The sequence below is a fragment of the Sapajus apella genome, unplaced genomic scaffold (assembly GCF_009761245.1).
Source record: "Sapajus apella isolate SASKATOON/1434 unplaced genomic scaffold, GSC_monkey_1.0 scaffold81, whole genome shotgun sequence".
NCBI lineage: Eukaryota > Metazoa > Chordata > Mammalia > Primates > Cebidae > Sapajus > Sapajus apella.
The window spans coordinates 9,432,409-9,453,395 of record NW_022437021.1 but is presented as its reverse complement, the minus strand read 5'-3'; the positions used below and the strand labels follow the sequence as shown (position 1 = coordinate 9,453,395).

The 20,987-nt window shown below is 37.4% G+C and overlaps 1 protein-coding gene, 1 long non-coding RNA gene and 1 pseudogene across 7 annotated transcripts in view; 2 read left to right on the top strand and 1 right to left on the bottom strand.

The window, feature by feature from the left end:
* LOC116533322 overlaps window positions 1-19,562 on the bottom strand; it is a 31,181-nt gene extending 11,619 nt beyond the window's left edge. Inside the window, exons 1-2 of one of the 2 annotated variants that reach the window (XR_004261201.1) lie at window positions 19,002-19,562; window positions 8,485-8,641 (exon numbers count right to left, since the gene is read on the bottom strand). This is a non-coding gene — a long non-coding RNA (uncharacterized LOC116533322). Of the gene's footprint in view, window positions 1-8,484; window positions 9,899-19,001 lie in introns of those variants that run through there. The other variant, XR_004261200.1, reaches the window with a different exon arrangement.
* On the top strand, window positions 13,755-14,369 carry LOC116533321 (annotated as a pseudogene).
* A 30-nt stretch (window positions 19,563-19,592) lies between the features above and the next one.
* CROT (carnitine O-octanoyltransferase) overlaps window positions 19,593-20,987 on the top strand; it is a 53,591-nt gene continuing 52,196 nt past the window's right edge. The window contains exons 1-2 of one of the 5 annotated variants that reach the window (XM_032253042.1): window positions 19,593-19,688; window positions 20,307-20,397. The gene's annotated coding sequence lies outside the window, so the exon portion shown is untranslated. Of the gene's footprint in view, window positions 19,689-19,716; window positions 19,824-19,923; window positions 20,065-20,306; window positions 20,398-20,987 lie in introns of those variants that run through there. The other 4 variants (XM_032253040.1, XM_032253037.1, XM_032253039.1 and 1 more) reach the window with 4 other exon arrangements.

Genomic DNA, 20,987 nt, shown 5'->3' with positions numbered 1-20,987 from the left:
AAACAAGTAAATCTGGAAGAAATGGATAAATTCCTGGACACTTGTACACTCCCAAGACTAAGCCAAGAAGTTGAAACCCTGAATAGACCAATAACAAGGTCTGAAGTAGTGGCAGCAATTAATAGCCTACCAACCCAAAAAAGTCCAGGTCCAGACGGGTTCACAGTCGAATTCTACCAGACATACAAAGAGGAACTGATACCATTCCTGTTGAAACTCTCCCAAACAATACAAAAAGAGGGAATCCTCCCTAACTCTATGAGACCAACATCATCCTGATACCAAAATCTGGCAGAGACACAACCTAAAAAGAAAACTACAGGCCAATATCCATGATGAACATTTGATACAAAAATCTTCAATAAAATACTGGCAAACCAAATCCAACAGCACATCAAAAAGCTTATCCACCACGATCAAGTAGGCTTCATCCAGGGGATGTAAGGCTGGTTCAACAAACACAAATCTATAAATGTAATCCATTACATAAACAGAACCAAAGACAAAAACCATGCGATTATCTCAATACATGCAGAAAAGGCCTTTGACAAAATTCAACAGCTCTTTATGCTAAAAACTCTCAATAAACTAGGCATTGATGGAATGTATCTTAACAACAAAAGCTATTTATGACAAATCCACAGCCAATATCATACTGAATGGGCAAAACCTAGAAGCATTCCCTTTAAAAACTGGCACTAGACAAGGATGTCCTCTCTCACCACTCCTATTCAATATATCATTGGAAGTTCTATCCAGAGCAATTAGGCAAGAAAAAGAAATAAAGGGCATTCAGTTAGGTAAAGAAGAAGTCAAATTGTCCCTATTTGCAGATGACATGATCATATATTTAAAAGACCGCATCGTATCAGCCCAAAACCTCCTTAAGCTGATAAGCAACTTTGGCAAAGTCTCAGGATACAAAATCAATGTGCAGAAATCACAGGCATTCCTGTACGCCAATAACAGACAAACAGAGAGTCAAACCATGAGTGCACTCCCATTTACGATTGCTACAAAGAAAATAAAATACCTAGGAATACAACTAACAAAGGATGTAAAAGATCTTTCCAAGGAGAACTGCAAACCACTGATCAAGAAAATAAGAGAGGACACAAACAAATGGAGAAACATTCTATGCTCATGGATAGGAAGAATCAATATCACGAAAATGGCCATACTGCCCAAAGTAATTTATAGATTCAATGCTATCCCCATCAAGCTACCAATGACCTTCCTCACAGAACTGGAGAAAACCACTTTAAACTTCATATGAACCAAAAGAGAGCCCGCATAACCAAGACAATCCTAAGCAAAAAGAAAAAAGCTGGAGGCATCATGCTACCTGACTTCAAACTATACTACAAGGCTATAGTAATCAAAACAGCATGGTACTGGTACCAAAACAGAGATATAGACAAATGGAACAGAACAGAGGCCTCAAAAATAACACCAAACATATACAACCATCTGATCTTTGACAAACCTGACAAAAACAAGCAATGGGAAAAGCAGTCCCTGTTTAATAAATGGTGTTGGGAAAACTGGCTAGCCATATGCAGGAAGCTGAAGCTGGACCCCATCCTTACACCTTATACAAAAATTAACTCCAGATGGACTAAAGATTTGAACATAAGAACTAACACCATAAAAACCCTAGCAGAAAACCTAGGCAACACCATTCAGGACATAGGCACAAGCAAAAACTTCATGACTAAAACAGCAAAAGCAATGGCAACAAAAGCCAAAACAGACAAATGGGATCTAATTAAACTTAACAGCTTCTGCACAGCAAAAGAAACAATTATGAGAATAAACTGGCAACCAACAGAATGGGAAAAAAATTTTGCAATCTATCCATCTGACAAAGGGCTAATATTCAGAATCTACAAAGAACTAAAGCAGATTTACAAGAAACAAATAAACAAACCCATTCAAAAGTGGGTGAAGGATATGAACAGACAATTTTCAAAAGAAGACAAATATGTGGCCAACAAACATATGAAAAGATGTTCATCATCATTGGTCATTAGAGAAATGCAAATTAAAACCACATTGAGATACCATTTTGCACCAGTCAGAATGGCAATCATTAAAAAATCTGGAGACAACAGATGCTGGATAGGATGTGGAGAAAAGGGAACATTTTACACTGTTGGTGGGAGTGTAAATTAATTCAACCATTATGGAAGACAGTGTGGCCATTCCTCAAAGATCTAGAAACAGAAATTCCATTTGACCCAGCAATCCCATTACTGGGTATATACCCAAAGGATTATAAATCATTCTATTATAAAGACACATGCACACATATGTTAATTCAGTGCTGTTTACGATAGCAAAGACTCAGAACCAACCCAATTGCCCATCCATGATTAGACTGGATAAAGAAAATGTGGCACATATTGGACATTTGCATGTCTTCTTTAGAGAAATGTCTTTTCAAGTCCTTTGCCAATTTTTATAATCAGGTTATTTGTATTTTTGCTGTTAATTTGTAAGAGTTTCTTTTAACATATTCTAGATTTTAGAGCCTTACATCGTGGTCCTCAACCTTTTTGGAACCAGGAACCGATTTCGTGGAAGACAATTTTTCCATGGGTGGGGGTTCAGGGGAATGGTTTCAGGATGAAACTCCTCCACTTCAGATTATCAGGCATAGATTATCATAAGGAGTGCACAACCTAGGCCCCTTGCATGGATAATTCACACTGTTCAGAATAGGGTTTGCACTCCTAGGAGAATCTAAAGACACCACTAATCTGACATGATGCAGAGTTCAGGCAGTAATACTACTTGCTCTACAACTTACCTCCTGCAGTGTGGTCCAGTACATAACGGGCCATGGACAGATACTAGTCCATGGCCTTGGGGTTGGAGACCCCTACCTTATTTTATATATCATCAGAAAATATATATTTTCCCATGGTGTAGACAGTATTTTTTACTTTTAATTTTTGTGGGTAGGTACATATGATTTATAGCATACATGAGAAATTTTGATACAGCATTCAGTGTCTAAAAATCACATCAGGGTAACTAGGGTATCCATCACCTCAGGCATCTATCATTTTTTTGTGTTACAAACATTCCAATTATACTTTTTTAGTTGTTTTTAAATGTACAATATATTATCCATTGACTGTAGTAACCTTGTTGTGCTATCAACTACTAGATCTTATTCATCCTATGTTTGTACCTATTAACCATCCCCACTACCCCTTCACCCCTACTACCCTTTCCAGCTTCTGATAACCACACTTCTTCTTTCTAACTCCATAAGTTCAACTGTTTTAATTTTCAGCTCCCACAAATAAGTGAAAATATATAAAGTTTGTCTTTCTGTGCCAGGCTTATACCGCTTAACATAATGACCTCCAATTCCAATTCCATCCATGTTGTTGCAGATTATGGGATCTTATTCTTTTCTTATGGCTAAATAGTACTCCATCGTGCACCACATTTAAAAAAATCCATTCACCTGTTGATGGAAACTTAGCAAGCAACTTAACTAGCTTCCAAATCTTAGCTATTGTGAATAGTGCTGCAATAAACATTGGATGCAGATATCTCTTTGCTATACTGATTTCCTTTCTTTTGAGTATATACCTAGCAGTGAGATTGCTGGATCATACGGTATTTCTATTTTTAATTTAAGGAAATTCCATACTATTCTCCATAGTTGCTGTACTGATTGACATTCCCACCAGCAAGGTACAAGAGTTCCATTTTCTCCACATCTTTGCAGTATTGGATATTGCCTTTCTTTTATGTAAAAGTCATTTAAAAATGTCTATTAGGTGAAATAAAATATTAATTTATATTTGGTAGTAAAGGAAGACTAAAGAGATATCACATAAGCTGAGATCTGAAGGATGAATGTGTTGCCAGGTGGAGATGGTGGGAAGTGTCTTTGAAATAGATAAAACGTTCTTCCTATCCATGAGCATGGAATGTTTTTCCATTTGTTTGTGTCCTCTCTTATTTCCTTGAGCAGTGGTTTGTAGTTCTCTACTAGAGAGACCAGCTCCCAATATATCAACATGGATTCAAGATCTCTCAAAGTGATCGAGTGGTTGGTGAAAAAGGAAAAAAAAGACAAAGAAACAGTTTTCCTTAAAGCTGGGCCCAGGGGAGACAACACATAATGCTGCTCTGTGGATGCCTAAAGTTTCCCTGAAAAACCACAGTTTTTTATTGGACCCTTTCAATAGGGGATGGGGAGTGAGGCTACACAACACTGTAGTGATAATCATACAAAAAAATACATTTGCAAAACTGGTCCACAAAAATCACCACGTTGTATTATAAAAGCAGAACAATGTAAAGATAACTTTTCTGTGTGTCAGTATACAAATCATACACCTTAGCAAGAATAGAGGTTAAACATAAACTTATGATTATCAGCAAGAACAGACTTGGCTCACAGCTGCAGGGTGAACAGGATCTGACACAGGACAACCAGCCTGACCACAAGGCTGCGAGAGGAGGGTCCTCCATGCAGGCCTGGAGGAGCAATGGGAGAAGAAAGACTTTTACATCCTTATTTCAACCACAGAGACAGACGCCCTTCATGCGTCCGTTTATAGGCTCTCCATAAGGATCACAGTCTCTTTCCAGGGCCATAATCAATATGCCTTTTCTGAGAAAGGAATCTAAGTACTAGGCCTTTCCATTACATGTCTGTTTATACACTCTCTGCAATGAGAAGCTTATTACGTGCTGTTGCAATGAGAAGCTTACTTATTACGTTGCTGTCGTCTCTCTCTGGCAGTCAGGCTAAGTGGTTTGTCCCTTACACAGGGTTCCTATTTTTACAAGAACAGCTCAGCAGAGCCAAAGTTACCAGTTACAGCTCAGCTTTTCACATTATTCTTCATTTTCTCAAATATAATCAATACAGTAAGTAACAAGCATCACAAAACAAATAACTCATTTAGGGGAAACTAAATTCTAAGAGAATTGACAGGTTAAAAATCAACAATTTCTTTTTGTTATTTCAGATAGCTTGGGTTTGGCCAATTCTTCAGAAGCTTGGGGTTGCTCAGTCACCACCAGGGGGTCCACAGTGTTCTCAGCAGTTCTCCTTGAAGAGGTCCTTCACATCCCTTATAAGTTGTATTCCTAGCAATTTTATTCTCTTTGTAGAGAATTGTGAATGGGAGTTCACTCATCATTTGGCTCTCTGTCTGTTATTGATGTTTAGGAATGCCTGTGATTTCTGCACACTGATTTGTATCCTGAGACTTTGCTGATGTTACTTATCAGCTTAAGATGATTCTGGGCTGAGATGATGGAGTTTTCTAAATATACAATCATGTTATCCACAAACAGAGACAATTTGACTTCCTCTTTTCCTAACTGAATAACATTTATTTCTTTCTCTTGCCTGATTGCCCTGGCCAGAGGTTCCAATACTATGTTGAATAGGAGAGGGGAGAGAGGACACCCTTGTCTCATGCTGGTTTTCAAAGGGAATGCTTCCAGCTTTTGCCTATTCAGTATGATATTAGTAATTTATAGATTCAATGCTATCCCCATTAAGCTACCATTGACTTTCTTCACAGAATTGGGAAAAACTACTTTAAATTTCATACGGAACCAAAAAAAATCCCACATAGCCGACAATCCTAAGCAAAAAGAACAAAGCTAGAGGCATCAGGCTACCTGACTTCAAACTGTGCAACAAGGCTACAGTAACCAAAACAGCATAGTACTGGTACCAAAACAGAGATATAGACCAATGGAACAGAACAGAGGCCTTAGTAATAATGTCACACATCTACAACCATCTGATCTTTGACAAACCTGAGAAAAGCAAGCAATGGGAAAAGGATTCCCTATTCAACAAATGGTGTTGGGAAAACTGGCTAGCCATATGCAGAAAGCTGAAACTGGATCCCTTCCTTAAACCTCATATAAAAATTAACTCAAGATGGATTAAAGATTTAAACATAAGACCTAAAACTATAAAAACCCTAGAAGAAAGCCTAGGCAATACCATTCAAGACATAGGCATAGGCAAAGGCAAAGACTTCATGACTAAAACACCAAAAGCAATGGCAACAAAAGCCCAAATACACAAATGAGATCTAATTAAAGAGTTCCTGCACAGCAAAAGAAACTATCACCAGAGTGAACAGGCAACCTACAGAATGGGAGAAAATTTTTGCAATCTATCCATCTAACAAGTGACTAATATCCAGAATCTACAAAGAACTTAAACAAATTTATAAGAAAAAACAACCCCATCAAAGAGTAGGCAAGGGATATGAACAGACACTTCTCAAAAGAAGACATTTATGCAGCCAACAAACATATGAAAAAAAGCTCATCATCAGTGGTCATTAGAGAAATGCAAATCAAAACCACATTGAGATAACATCTCATGCCAGTTAGAGTGGTGATCATTAAAAAATCAGGAGACAACAGATGCTGGACAGGATGTGGAGAAAAAGGAACTGTTGGTGGGAGTGTAAATTAATTCAACCATTGTGGAAGTCAGCGTGGTGATTCCTCAAAGACCTAGAAGTAGAAATACCATTTGACCCAGCAATCCCATTACTGGGTACATACCCAAAGGATTATAAATCATTCTACTATAAAGACACATGCACAGTAGGTTTATTGCAGCACTGTTCCGTTCACAATAGCAAAGACTTGGAACCAACCCAAATGCCCATCAATGATAGATTGGATAAAGAAAATGTGGCACATATACACCATGGAATACTATGCAGCCATAAGGATGAGTTCATGTTTTTTGTAGGGACATGAATGAAGCTGGAACCATCATTCTCAGCAAACTAACACAAGAACAGAAAATGAAATATCATATGTTCTCACTCAAAAGTGGGAGATGAAGAATGAGAATACATGGACACAGGGAGGGGAACATCACACACTGGGGCTTGTAGGGGGTTGGGGGGCTAGGGGTGGGATAGCATTAGGAGAAATACTTAATGTAGATGACAGGTTGATGGGTGAAGCAAACCACCATGGCACCTGTTTACCTATGTAACAAACCTGCATGTTCTGCACATGTACCCCAGAACTTAAAGTAAAAAAAAAAAAAATAGATGAAAGGGGATGTTTAACATTTTAAATTTGTATATTTCATTTTTTATGGCTATCTCCTGGTCTAGCCTGTAAGTTCCATGAGACTAGAAAGCATATCAGGCTTATCCTCTTAATTTATTTCTTGTTCTTAGTTCCATGATGGCAACAATAAGTACTGGTGAATGGATAAACAAACAAGAAAATTAAAATGTACCAAAGTATGAGGTATTTAACCAGGACAAATAATTTCACTTGCTTATGGGTTTGTGGACATTGATCTAGAATTACTAATATTCCTAATGGCTGAGTATTTCCAAAGCCTGTTTCACTTACCACAAATATAATCCAACCCATTGATTTCACATTTTCTGAAAACACTTATGGTTCTGTAAACTATTACTTTTCCTCACAAGCTATCAAATTTTGGTGTTTCCAAAGGGTTACCATGGTGTTTATGTAGTTCCTGGTGCCAGGTACTAGGCTTCAGCCTGTTGTTATAGCTTTCCCAATGCTCATTCTCACTGTCATACACCTGAACAAAGATTGAGTACAGATACATAGTATAATGATTACACTATAACTAAATTGACTAAGGACAGTAGACACACAAACACACAAACCTCGATTGCATATACTTTAAGTTTTGGAATGCCAGTTTTAACACAAAGTAGACAGCACATATCTATACTGCTGGAGGAAAGGGTAGTCCCAAAATTCCACCTGTCATTTTCATTTAAACAGGAAAAGTGCAAGACTAATAGTTAGAGAAATCTTGGTTCTGATCTCCCCTCCATCACTTCCTGGTTAAATAAATCTAGATAAGTTCCCTTAATATTTCTGGGCTTCTGATGACTGACCTCTTACAGAGATAATGGCACATAACACTTTTGAAGGCAGGATACATAAATTTATGATATCCTGAGGTCCCATTAAAAATATGGATATAGAAATTCACAAACATACAAATATATATATATACATACATACATATATATTTATATAAAAGTGTTATTCTTCATTTTAGGCCATTGGAAAATGCAGAAGCATGTAAAGAAATAAAAATATCCTATATTCTTATAACTCAAAGGTAAAAGCTCTTACCCAATTTTTTTTAACACATAAAAACTTAAGCTGCATTCACTTGGGCTTAGCATTGTCTTAGAGACATATAATGTGTGTCCAATAAAATGATATGTGCTGTACGTTCAATTTTTATTCAAAAGCAAATATTAATGCAAGGGACTGCATTAAGTTGAGAACTGTGTAAGTAATGAAAAGGTACATAAATGCAGCACTTATATTTATACAAGCAGAATGTCAAGTGCATTGTGTGTAGAAGTTACACACTTGGACAGTCTATGATTATTTTTCACAATATCATTGCTTCACCATAAAATACAATGAAGTATACCTTAGGACTCTCACCTTCTATGAGCTGTAATATCCATTGGAACAGAAAACTGGAAAATTCAGAATTGTCTCATTTATTTGTATCTGTATTTAACATAATGCTGGGCAAGGAACAGCGTTCAATAAATACTTATTTGTATAGCCTTTTACTTCTTTAATCGCACAATGGCTTCTATGAAACAAAGAGAAAAAGAAGTGAACGTGCAATCCAAACCAGAATCCAAAGTGATTAAAATGTTAGTAAGAAAACAATATGAGGCAGCCTGTGGTAAGTGTAGCAAGTTGCCCAGGCACAGTAACTGTTTTATTTATACAACTTCAGTTGCCAAAGCCTCAGGGTGAAACTGCAGCTGAGAAAAGGTAATAATGATTGCAAAAAAGACAGGTGGTGAAAATAGGTTGTGTAGTCATCCTGGGTTGTGGTGAAGAGCCAAGAAGAGGAAAAGAGGGAGAATAATAAAAAAGGCTTCTCAAGGGGGAATAACAGACCCAAGAGATAGTAGAACCCACTTTGTTTTCTAAGGAATTCTACAAGTTTCCTGTGGTGGATTGTAAATCACACAATCGTCATGACTACTCCACTTTCCTATGGGATTTCTGCCCCGCAGGAGACAATACCACAAGGAACTCTGCTTGGAGACACCTTGTAAAGCTCATTGGGAATTTCTGAGAACTATAAAATAGGTATGGACTCTGGAGAACAGAGAGCAATAATTTTATTTCCAGGAGAATGCTGAGATCTAACTAGCAGGGTTTAAATGATTAGCCCAAGATCACATGTCCGTTAGCAACAGAATTAAGTTTCTAGTGCTCTATGCTACCCTGCCTCATCCAGTTATCTGAATTGCAATGGTCCTGCTATGGAATCTTGAGGCTTATCAAAGTTGTTCTAAATTTTATAAACAATGGTTTGTTGTTTATTCCAGAATATTATAGGTTCATCTGGAAAATTCTATCTAGAAAAAAATGATACTCCTAAAGCCTGAATGGTTTTATATACCAAGATAAGACTGAGAACACAGAAGAGGTACAGGAACCACCTCAGATATTCTCAATACTTTATACAAAATATATTTGCCTCAATAAAGCAAGGAGGTAATGTTGAATAAAAGTTGATACACTACTGTGTAAACACTAATATGGTAATAGAATCTTTAAGCTTCTTTAACAATCTTAGTGCTTCAACACCATTTCATTTTTATTGACCTAATAATAAGTCATTTGAAGTTTTGCATGAAGATGCCAAGTTTCTGTTTCTCGGGAGAAAGCTTTCAGCAAGGAAGAGCCCTTAATTTCTTCTTTAGTACCTGCTTAAATGGAATGATTCCTCAAACATTATTATTTTTGAGACCAAGTTGCACTCTGTCACCCATGTGGGAATGCAGTGGCATGATCGTGGCTCACTACAGCCTTGACCTCCTAGGTTCCAGCAATCCTCCACATTAGCCTTCCAAGTAGCTGGGGCTACTGGTGTACACCACCACAACGGGCTAATTGAAAAAAAAATTTTGCAGAGACAAGGTTTTACCATGTTGCCTAGGCTGATCTCCAATTCCTGGGTAAAAGTATCCACCCACCTCAGCCTCCCAGAGTGCTGTGATTACAGACATAAGCCACTGTGCCTGGCCCTCAAAAATGTTTTGTATGAAGAAATAAACATAAGCATTAAGTACATAATATTTAAAATCATTCATAAAACTCACCCTCCTAAATACGGGAAAAGGTATCTTTTAGTCCCTTTCACTAACCTGAAAAGTAGTGATTACATGGATTCATATGTTCCAAACACCAGACAGATTGCAACTTAAGAGAATTACCTATTAAGTATATTGGAGTAGCTGTTTCTAAGAAAATCCTTAATTTGTCATTGTGTAAATATTTTTATATCTAGTATGTATGACTTCTGAATATGAAGTATTCAAGAAATGAAGATGAGCTGTCTTCCAACTCCACCAAGGCAGAGCTCAAAGGACACTGGTGTAACTGAAGTAGAGCAACCAAAACACTTCCCAGAAAGATGCCAATCCTCATAAAGAGGGACATATATATTGTTATCTTGCCTTTAGCAGTGCAGGAACCATAACAAGAATGCTACAATGTGCTGGGAGTGCTTTCTAGGCAGCAAGCTTTTACCCCTTCAGTAATAAATTTCTTCTAAAAAATGAAAATACTGATTGAGACTCTTCTGTGTTTCTGTCTTTTTACAGCTGTTCCTTCCCTCTGCTACAGGTTCTAAAACATTTTCTAGCTTACACACCTACAATGGCTTTCTATTGGAAAGAGCTGTCAACATAGTGCTTTGTGCTTTGCTAGAGTGAGCCTGACTGCACGTCCTGTGTGTCCTATGAGCTTTAGGGTCACCTGAGTTGATGTGGTCAGAAGCAATCAAAATTAAACAGGAAGAAAACAGAGATGGATTTAGAAGTCCTATGAACTTAGAGGAAGGAATTCATAAATATGCTAGTTGAGATGAGACATTTTAGATACTGCACATATAGAACTAAAGTAAAAGCTAGGTAGGAAGTTGGAATATAGGGGATATCAGCGGTTGTGAGAAGTTTCAATAGGAATAGTTGGTTCCATCTGGGCTCTAACAGAAAATAAAACCACCTCTTCAAAGAAGTATAGTAACCTTAAGGGTTTGTTTTAGAAAAGCAACCAGTGGCTAGAAAGAGAATAAAGAAAATGATTTTTGTGTTTAATTAATTTCCCTAAAATCGAGATCTTATTTGGATATAGTATATATCCCAAGTCTGTCATATGTTAAAATATTAATAATATGTTTTTAGATGAACTTGACATGGTGGAATAAGGATGATAGTACAAAGGCGGAAAAGACATTCAGGAGTGTGGACTTTGTCCTCCTTCAGCTTCTTGATATTAGGGATGGCAGTACAAACCATGCTTTGTGCTCCTCTGCTTTGTAATATAAGGATTCTCAAAAATAAAACTATAAGTGACATGGCTCTAACACTTATGGAACAATTTTGTATCTCTTTGCTACTACATTTCAGATCATCATAAATATAAATTATCTTGACATATACTAAAGGAAAATTCCAATTTTGTTTGTGCTTCCCATTTTTTAAAGTTTCATGAGTTTAGGAGAGACTTGACCTCATCTCACGATCGGTAGAAGAATCCTTATTATAGGACCTTTAAAAAGTACTTGGTAATGTTAAGTTTTAAAATTTAATTTTACTCACAGGCATGATACACAACAAACAAACAAGAAAAAATCCCAGAGCTCACAGGAGTTGCAAACTACTAAAGGTGCCATGATAAAATAACATAGAATAACATGATTTCTTCTGTATAAACCCATAAAGGAGTTCCCTCTGTTTTGTTCATAATCTCCTTTCCGATAACTTAAGTAAAGGAAAAAAACCAGAATGATGGTTAAGTCGCCAGGAATATTTTAAATAATACAAAAGCTTCAATATACTTCAAAAAATGTATACGCATTTTTGATAGGCAGACATTTATCAGAATATGCTGTGTAAATCTTACAAAGACAAAATACTGTACTAGAAAGGTAACAAATTACAAGTCATACTCAAAATCTAACATTTTTCTCTAAGCCTATGAATGCTGACTTAAAGACTGTAAATTTATACTACTAGTAAATTTATACATTTTCATATTAATTATTAAAACACAAAAATTGAAAAATATTCTCTGAATTTAAAAAGGTCAGGTTCAAATGACAGCAAGCAAGATGCAATATAATTGGGCATGTCACCCACAATTCCATAGGTGACCATGTTCTAGGATGATTTTCAAAATCAGATTCTTGATACTATAATTTGCTTAGGAATATATGACCTGTTGATTAACCCTCTTCCCCATCCCCCAACTCTCACCCATTGATGTTTTATTAGAGGGCTGATCACAGCACTTTTTGTATAACCTGTAGTTATTTAAAACTAAACTGAATAAAACTGGTTTCTTTTTGAGGGTAAATAAACATGATTTCCCCTATTTTCTTGGATAGCTATATTTTAGAAAAGTTCCCAGACACGATTAACATGAATACTATGTAATATATGGATTATAGGCCTAGTGTTATTAATAAATATTCATATTGAACTATACATTTGTTAATACTTTATTTCTTGTAACTGTTTAGATGAAGGTATTTCTGGGTGATACTTCCACTTCATTAACTAGGTTAGATTGGCTTCTCAGAAGCATAGTAGACATAAAAAGTCAATATTTATGTACTAAATGAAAATTAAATATTATATTCTGGTGTCTCTAGCTATACTGTAAATATTATGACCTTGGACACATGCAGTGGATCCTAAGTAACCAAAACAATCTTGAAGAAAACAAAAAAGTTGGAGGGCTCAGACTTCCAGATTTCAAAACTAAAAGCCTGTAGTAATTAACGCAGTATGGCATTGGATAAGGAAGGATGGATGGATGGATAGATAGATAGATTGATTGATTGATCAATCAGATTGAACTAAGACTTCAGAAGTAAACTCTACCATTTGTGGTCCACTGATTTTTTTTTTTTTTTGACAAAGGTGCCAAATAAGTTCAATGGATAAATAACATAGTCTTTTCATAAAATTGTGCTGGAACAACTGGATTTCCACACACAAAAGAAGAATTTGTATTCTTACTTCATATAATTCACCCAAAGTAACTCAAATTGAATCATAAGTGTAAGAGCAAAAACTAGAAAACTCAAGAAAATGCAGAACTAAATATTTACAATCTTAGACTAGGCAACAATTTCTTAGATACAGCATCAAAATCACAAATGAAAAAAGAGAAGATTAATTCGTTGGGCATTATCAAAATTAAAGACTTTTTGTGCTTCAAAGGACACTATTAAGAAAGTGAAAGGACAACCCAAATAAGGGGAGAAAATATTTGTAAATCATATATCTGACAAAGGACTTGTATCTAGACTATATAAAGAAACTTTACAACTCATAATCCAATTAAAAACAGTTTGTATAATGATTTCTTTTCTTTATAAAGAATATGTGGTTTATACACAATGAAATACTATTCAGTTTTTTAAAAAGAATGAAGCCATGTCTTTTGCAGCAGCATGGATGGAACTGGAGGCCATTATATTAAGTGAAACAACTCAGAAACATAAAATCAAGTACCACATATTCTCATTTACAAGTAGGAGCTAAATAATGTGTACACATGGACAAAACGTATGGCATAACAGACATTGAAGACTCAGAAGAGTTGGGGATAGAAAGAGAAAGAGTGATGAGAAATTACTTAATGGGCACAATGTACATTATTTGGGAGACAGATACATTGAAAGCCCAGACTTCAACACTACCCAGTATATCCATGTAACGAAATTGCATTTGTACTCCTTAAATGTATAGAAATAAAACAACTAAATGAATAAAATTTCAAAAAAATAAAATTAAAAAAAAAACGGTTTGTAACAAAAAGTGACTGCAATGCAAGAAGGCAGCAACCACAGGCTCAGGAGTAAAATTTCTAACTGCTGGAAGAACTCAAAGAAGGCCAGAAAGGAGTAGGAGATGGCACAATTAGCTGGGATTTAGATAGTAATAAGACATGACACTTAAAAGATGAACAGGGATGATAATTGGGCCTCCAAGAACAATTTATGAAAACCAAATATGCAGCCTTAAAATAAAATGTGGACCTAAATACTCAGAAGCACCCTCCTTTGTCAGATTTGTAACAAAAATCAGTATGAATGGAGTTAATAGTTCTAATGGAGTGGTGGACCCAAGAGCCCTATCAGTGCTAGCAAAATGGCAGAATACATATAATACATATAGCATCAAAGTTGTCCTGCAAGAGCTTCAGTGCCTACTGATGTCTAAACAAAATATGAAACTCCCTCAGTTGCCTGAAGGACAGTGTTACACAAACTAATCAAAAAGAAAAACCACAGGCCCTTCCCTTTTTGATTTAAGCAGTCCTCATTTTCCACGGTAGCAAATTTTCTGGATACATCTGGCAGACCTCAAAGTACTTGAAAGGAAGCTCCCATTCAAAGTAAATTTATCTTAACATCCTGTAAATAATTCTATTTTTTGCCCATTTGAAATATATAAGTTGCACTAAATGTAACCACTGTCCACATAATTGAACTTCTGGGATCAATAAAGTATATTTAAATTGATTCCTATTATAACTGGTGGGGCACATCTATTAATAACTCAACTGTGAAAAGACACATCACACAATCACCTTGCTGTTGATTGCATGGTCTGGGGTCTCTGCCTTCTCCCCTTGCAACAGCCCTCTAGCCTGGGGGGCTTGTTAAGAGTAGATGTGAAGGTTTCAGGTCGCAGCCTGTGGAACTACTGTTTGGTGTGTGGATTGCTTTGTGTACAGCCCTGGTTTAAGTCTTAAATGATGCCCACTCCAAGCCATCATCCTAACCCCTACTCCTACACTCCTGCCCTTGGCCGAAGTATAGATTGTAACCCCTTCGCTACTCTCTGAGATTGGCCTTTGGTGAGGAATTCAGGGCTTTCCCCCATCTTCTCTCCCTGACCTTTATCAAGGGATGCTGCATTTTCTTTTCTTCCTTCCTCAAGTGTCTTTTCGCACCATCACCACCCATCACCTTCCATGATACTTCCTTGCTTTGGCCAGAAGCCATCAGGTAAGGTTGGAAAGAGTCTCTGACCTCCCTTGTTTAGTTTTAGAATCACATTTACTCTCTACCATCCTTGGAAATGAATATTGGGTCCTCAGCCCTGCCACCCTCTGCTGTCATCATCAGTTGATGCACTGGCTTTAGCTCAGGTTTTGATTAAGATGAAGAGAATTGTTACCAGGGTTACTCAGACCTGCCAGCTCTCAGAGCCCTTGGTTGTTAAAACTGGAGAATGACCACATGAAGACACTTGTAAGCACACACAATCTCTCTGCATTGTTTTATTTTCCTGTAATTGCTCTTGCTTTTAAAATTTGAAGTTTAAAACAGGGCTCTCATTTGGTCATCCTTATAATCCTTTGGGGTCTAGTTTGGAATCTGACAACTGGAACAAAAAGAACCTTGGATCCAGTGCATGCCTTGGTTTTGGTGCTGCTCCTGAATCTCAAGATCCTCAGCAGGAATTAAGAACTTGGGGTACACAGCAGATCCCCGAAACTGGCAGGCTTGACCTCCTGGCAAATTGCTATGTTTTTTCACTTGCTGTTCAGGACTACTAAGTGCTGAATGTGAATGCATATCAAAATAAAAGCAATTCATTGTGTACTAAAGTTTTTTGTTTTTAATTATTTACGTAAAACCATTTTTTATAGCAATCAAGTCTGAAAAGCAATTGATGTTTCCATTAATCTTTTCCTGGGGAAAATCTCAGTTCTAAGGATTTAACATCCTGTAAGTGACGTTTAACATAACAGTATTCCATAAGCAGCCTTTTATTTTCAGACCATTGCCTAATTTTAATATACAGTAATTTTAAAATGTATGCATTAATTAAAAAATGGGAAAAGGACTTTAATAGTCATTTCTCTGAAGAAAATATATAAATGGCCAATAAGCACATGAAGAGACACTCAACACTCTTTGTCTTCACAAAAAAAAGTAAATCAAAACCACATGATACCACGTCACACTCACTAAAGTGGCTATAATTTTTCAAAAGACAATAACAAGTACTAATGTTATATTTTTATTGTAGCTAAGGGCAGGAGAAATTGAAACTCATAAATTGCTGGCGGCTATGTAAAAATGGTATAGTTTCTTTGGAAATCAGTTTGACAGTTTTTGAAAATGTTAAACATAAAGTTAACATATAACCCCACAACTTTACTCCTAAAATACTAAGATAATTGAAAACATGTTTACACAAAGCTTGCACACAAATGTTTATAGTAGCATTATTTAAATAGACAACCCAAATGTCCATGAACTGGTGAATGGATAAACAAAAACTGGTTTATTGATTCATCAGTTCATGAGTCATGTTTAATGTCTTTTGGTAGCACAGAATTTAGAGTCACTTTGCTTCACTCTTTTGCTAGTCTTGTTATTTATTTCAATGGAAACAAATTGTTCCCGTAAAGATGCCTGGAATTTTGGATACAGAAAAAGTTGTGGGACTGAAAAAAATGAGTGGAACAGAGATTTGAGTATATAGGAAATAATCTTTTAAAATATTTAAACCAAATGTTCCAAAATTAGATTATGGTGACTGCATAACCCTGTGAATATAGTAAGACCACTGATTTATGGTCTTTAAATGGATGAACTTTATGGTATGTGAATTATAGTTCAACAAAGACGTTAACAAAATTTTTTTTGTTTTGTTTTTGTTTTGTTTTTTTGGTTTTTTTTTGAGACGGAGTTTCACTCTTGTTACCCAGGCTGGAGTGCAATGGCGCAATCTCGGCTCACCGCAACCTCCGCCTCCTGGGTTCAGGCAATTCTCCTGCCTCAGCCTCCCGAGTAGCTGGGACTACAGGCATGCGCCACCATGCCCAGCTGATTTTTTGTATTTTTAGTAGAGACGGGGTTTCACCATGTTGACCAGGATGGTCTGGATCTCTTGACCTCGTGATCCACCCGCCTCGGCCTCCCAAAGTACTGGGATTACAGGCGTGAGCCACCGCGCCCGGCCAACAAAATTTTTAAATGTTACATTTTGTTTAGTAATAAGGCATTTTTCTGAGATGTAAAAACATCATAGTTATCTTAACTCTTCCCCTCAGATTTTGGTGGCAACTTTTCATATACAGTAAATATCATCAAAGCAACCCCAAATCAATGATTAGTACTACAAACAGATCCTTTGTATGAATCACTGTTTATCTGCTGTTGGGAGTGGAGTTCATTTTTAATGCCACATTGTCCTATTTGTGTCCAGTATACTTTAATTTGCTGTTGGCTGCTTCTCAAAATGACCATATTTCTACTGCCCCTCTTTAAAAAGAAGAAATATCACAAAATTATTTCTTCAACATGTTCATTTTATACATCAGAATGAAATGAGGTTACAGATATCCCTTAGATTAGAGCTATTTACCATATCTCCTTACTTATCAGAGTCGCAAATCTTAGCAGGAAGCCAGTTACAGAGATTGAAATGTGAACTTCTTAGTCTAGCATTTTAATGCTTTTTATGGTGAAATTTATCTAGACTTACCTATAAAGGCTTTTGCAATTTGTGGTATGCTGAGTAAGAACTAAAGAAGAATAAAAATAAAAGATGTTTTAAATGGCAACTTAAAAGTATCACCACTTGTACTACTTACAAATTTTCCTCCAAAAAAATATTTTGACTCATAGTCAATTTTTAATCTTAGGACAACTTCTTGCTATCAGAAATACTTCAAGTGTCTAAAACATCTTCTTCACCAGCCAATATCTCCCACTCCACTCTAATAAATGCAAATTCATTCAAATTTAACCTGAATGCAATATAATTTGGAATCTTTCATTAAAACATATATCACACATTTTGAAGCCAAACATAAATTATTTTAAAATACCTGTTTTTTGGTGATTTAGGGTGCATATGCTTATTGGTATAACACATTTTAAAAGATTTTTTTCCTACATACTCAAAAACTCTGTTCCATTCATTTTTTCACTCCCACAACTTTTTGTCTATCCAAGAATTCAGGAATCTTTACAGAAACATCTTGTTTCCACTGAAATAAACAGCAAGCCTAAGAAAAAGAGTGAAGTGAAATGATTCTAAATTCTATGCCACCAACAGGCATTAAACATGCATGAACTTTTAAAGAGATGCCAAAACTCACTAGAAAGGAGAAAAAGTACAATGAAGGTTTCTGAGTAGCTATTAATTACTCAACTTAAGAACTTTATCTTGTAAGCAAATTTTAACATTATCCAGAGCATAGCACTTATATATGAAAGAAAAAGTTCTTTAACACCCCTTCAGAAATTACAACTGCAAGTTCTTAACCCCTTATCTAAAATCTTTTTGGCTAGGTATGTTTCAGGATTCAGAACTTTTCTTAGAATGGTATGTCTGCCATATATTATGCAACACTTCCAGCAAGCTGTACTGTAATCAAACACAGTATTTCTGTAAAAAACTTATGAATATTTATATCAACTGAACATTCAGTTACACATAGCCTCAGTTCTGTTCAGGTCAAACTTTACTGCTAAAGGATTTAGAAACGACAGACAAACGAATGGGGCCTGTCATGACATGTTATTTTGAAATCTAAATCTTTATGTTTGATAACTAGTTAAGAGTCAGTGTAAACATTTAGTCTGTCCTTCCACAAAAAAATACAACAGTGTATTTAAAATAAAAAATGAAACACAGCATATCTTATTTCAGAAGGTAAAAGGAAAATTAATCTCTGAAACTAAGTTAATCACATTATGATCTTCTATAACTTGTCTAGCTCCACTCTGGTTAAAGATTCCATTTCTTGGCACGACAGTAAAAGACATCGGATCAGCCCCAAGCCTGCAGGATAAGCATCCCTGGGGTATTCAAATACTTTGGGTAGCAATGAAAACCAACAGAAGGGCAAGGACACCTGAGATGACTTAGGGAGCTGCAGCATACCTGAGTTGGGCAAACAGCTTCAGAAGATGAAAGAGCCCAAGCAGGGATCTGTGTGATTACTGTTCTTTTGCCAAGACGCGGGGTGGACAATTAGATTCCTTTACAAAGCACTGGTGTGTTTGGTGCTGCAAAAAGCGGCTCTTTGGAAATGGGGAGGAGCGGGTGTAAGCCAGAGCTGGGGCGAGAAGAAGTAGGGTGAAAATGGGTCTCAGCCATCTGTTCCTGCATGTATCCCAGAGGGCTGGGTACCCTCGTGGCGGAGCGCGGCCTACCCAGAGCGCCTTCTATATCCTGGATCAGGCGCCAAGCTCCCCCAGCTTCACGCAGGAATCTGCAGCCTGGCAGAATTAGGACCACTCTTTCACAACTGGCTAGCCTTTCCCAGGCCCGCACGCGGGAATAGAGTCACCGCCCAGGACGCGCCCTAGAGGCCGGGACCGTCCCACTACAGCGCAGGCCCGGCCAGCCCCGGGCCTCAGGCACGGGGCGGGACTCTTGCGGCTTTCCGCCCAATCCTGTTCCCCGGCACAGTGCGGGGCGGGACTTCGCGTCCAATCCTGTTCCCCGGTGACTGAGGGGCGGGACCCTCGCAGCTTTCCGTCCAATTCCTGCTCCTTTGAGGCCGAGGGGAAGCCAGCCGGCGCTGCTGTGGGCTGCGGCTGCGGCAGAGGCGGCGATGTACGAGCGGTGAGGAAAGGCAGGCCCGCTGAAGCAACACTCCCTCTCTCCCCCAATCCTTCAGATCGGGAGCGGGGGAAAGTTAAGTCTTGCAGAACAGAGTTAAGTTGTGCCGACAGAGTTAAGTCGTGCAGAACCGCAAAGGTGCCTGGATTTGGCGGGGTGTAGTTTAATCAAACATCTTGCCTGCAGGGGTCTGAGGGGTACCCCCAAGGTTGGGCGGCTGGGCTGCTCCGTCGTGGTTCTTGGATTTCTCTCACTTGGTGACCTCTCAAGTGCAGAGCTGCCTTTGGGTTGGTGGGAGGAGCCTCGACCTCTCATTGCCCTCTGCTCCTGCTTCCACCCCTTGGCACTCTGACAAAACTGTTACCCGGCCACTGAAAAGGTACCCTTTGCCCTTTGAACCCATCCAATCGGAAGGTTTACTTGTATGAAATCTAATTAATTGTATGGTCATTTACTCTTGCTCTCTAGCAGGTGGACTATTTGCGTGTGTTTGCAGCGATTCACAGAAAGTTTGTTTTGGGGACTCCCAGCTCCTAGATTGCAATCCACCTTCTTTCACTAGCTTGTTCATTTCTTTTTCCCTCTGAAATGTTTGTTAAGCTTGTTTCTTTCTTCCCACAGTCACCAACTTAATTCAGTTGCCTGTGATCTCAAAACAATTGTTGCAGCAGGCTCCTGGCAGTCTTAAGCAGTTCATCTTCTTGGTGTACTGGTATGTGACAATTCCTTCACTTATTGTTCGTGGTTCTTTTCCACTTTCGTGAGTTCACATCTAATTGCCCCCAAAAAGTCCATTCTAATTAAATCTAGCATCATCATTTTCTTAGTGCTATTGGAACTATATTGTTTAATCTTTGTGGTTGAAAATTCAAGACAACTCTTCAAGAAATAATCCAATAATTTATATTTTTAATGTGTACCTGTTGGTGAGTTAAGCACTATAGTAGGTATGAAACTAGTACTCTTGATTCCAGTTTTCTAGAGTCTATTAAATGGCACAGGGGTAAACAGAATAGCTTATCTTCTCTGTATGCGTGTACTAGTATTCTATTGCTGCCTTAACAAATTACCACAAATGCAGCTATTAAAACAACACAAATGTATTATCTCATAGCTTCTGTAGATGTGAAGTTTGGGTGGGCTTAGCTGACTACTTGGCTTAGAATTTCACAAAGCTGAAGTCAATATTTATGTAGATTTGGGTTCTTTTCTGCAGGCTGTGGGGGAGAATCCATTTCCAGGCTCATTTAGGTTGTTAGCAGAATTCACATTGTTATCTCTTTATCCTTACTGTCTGTCAGC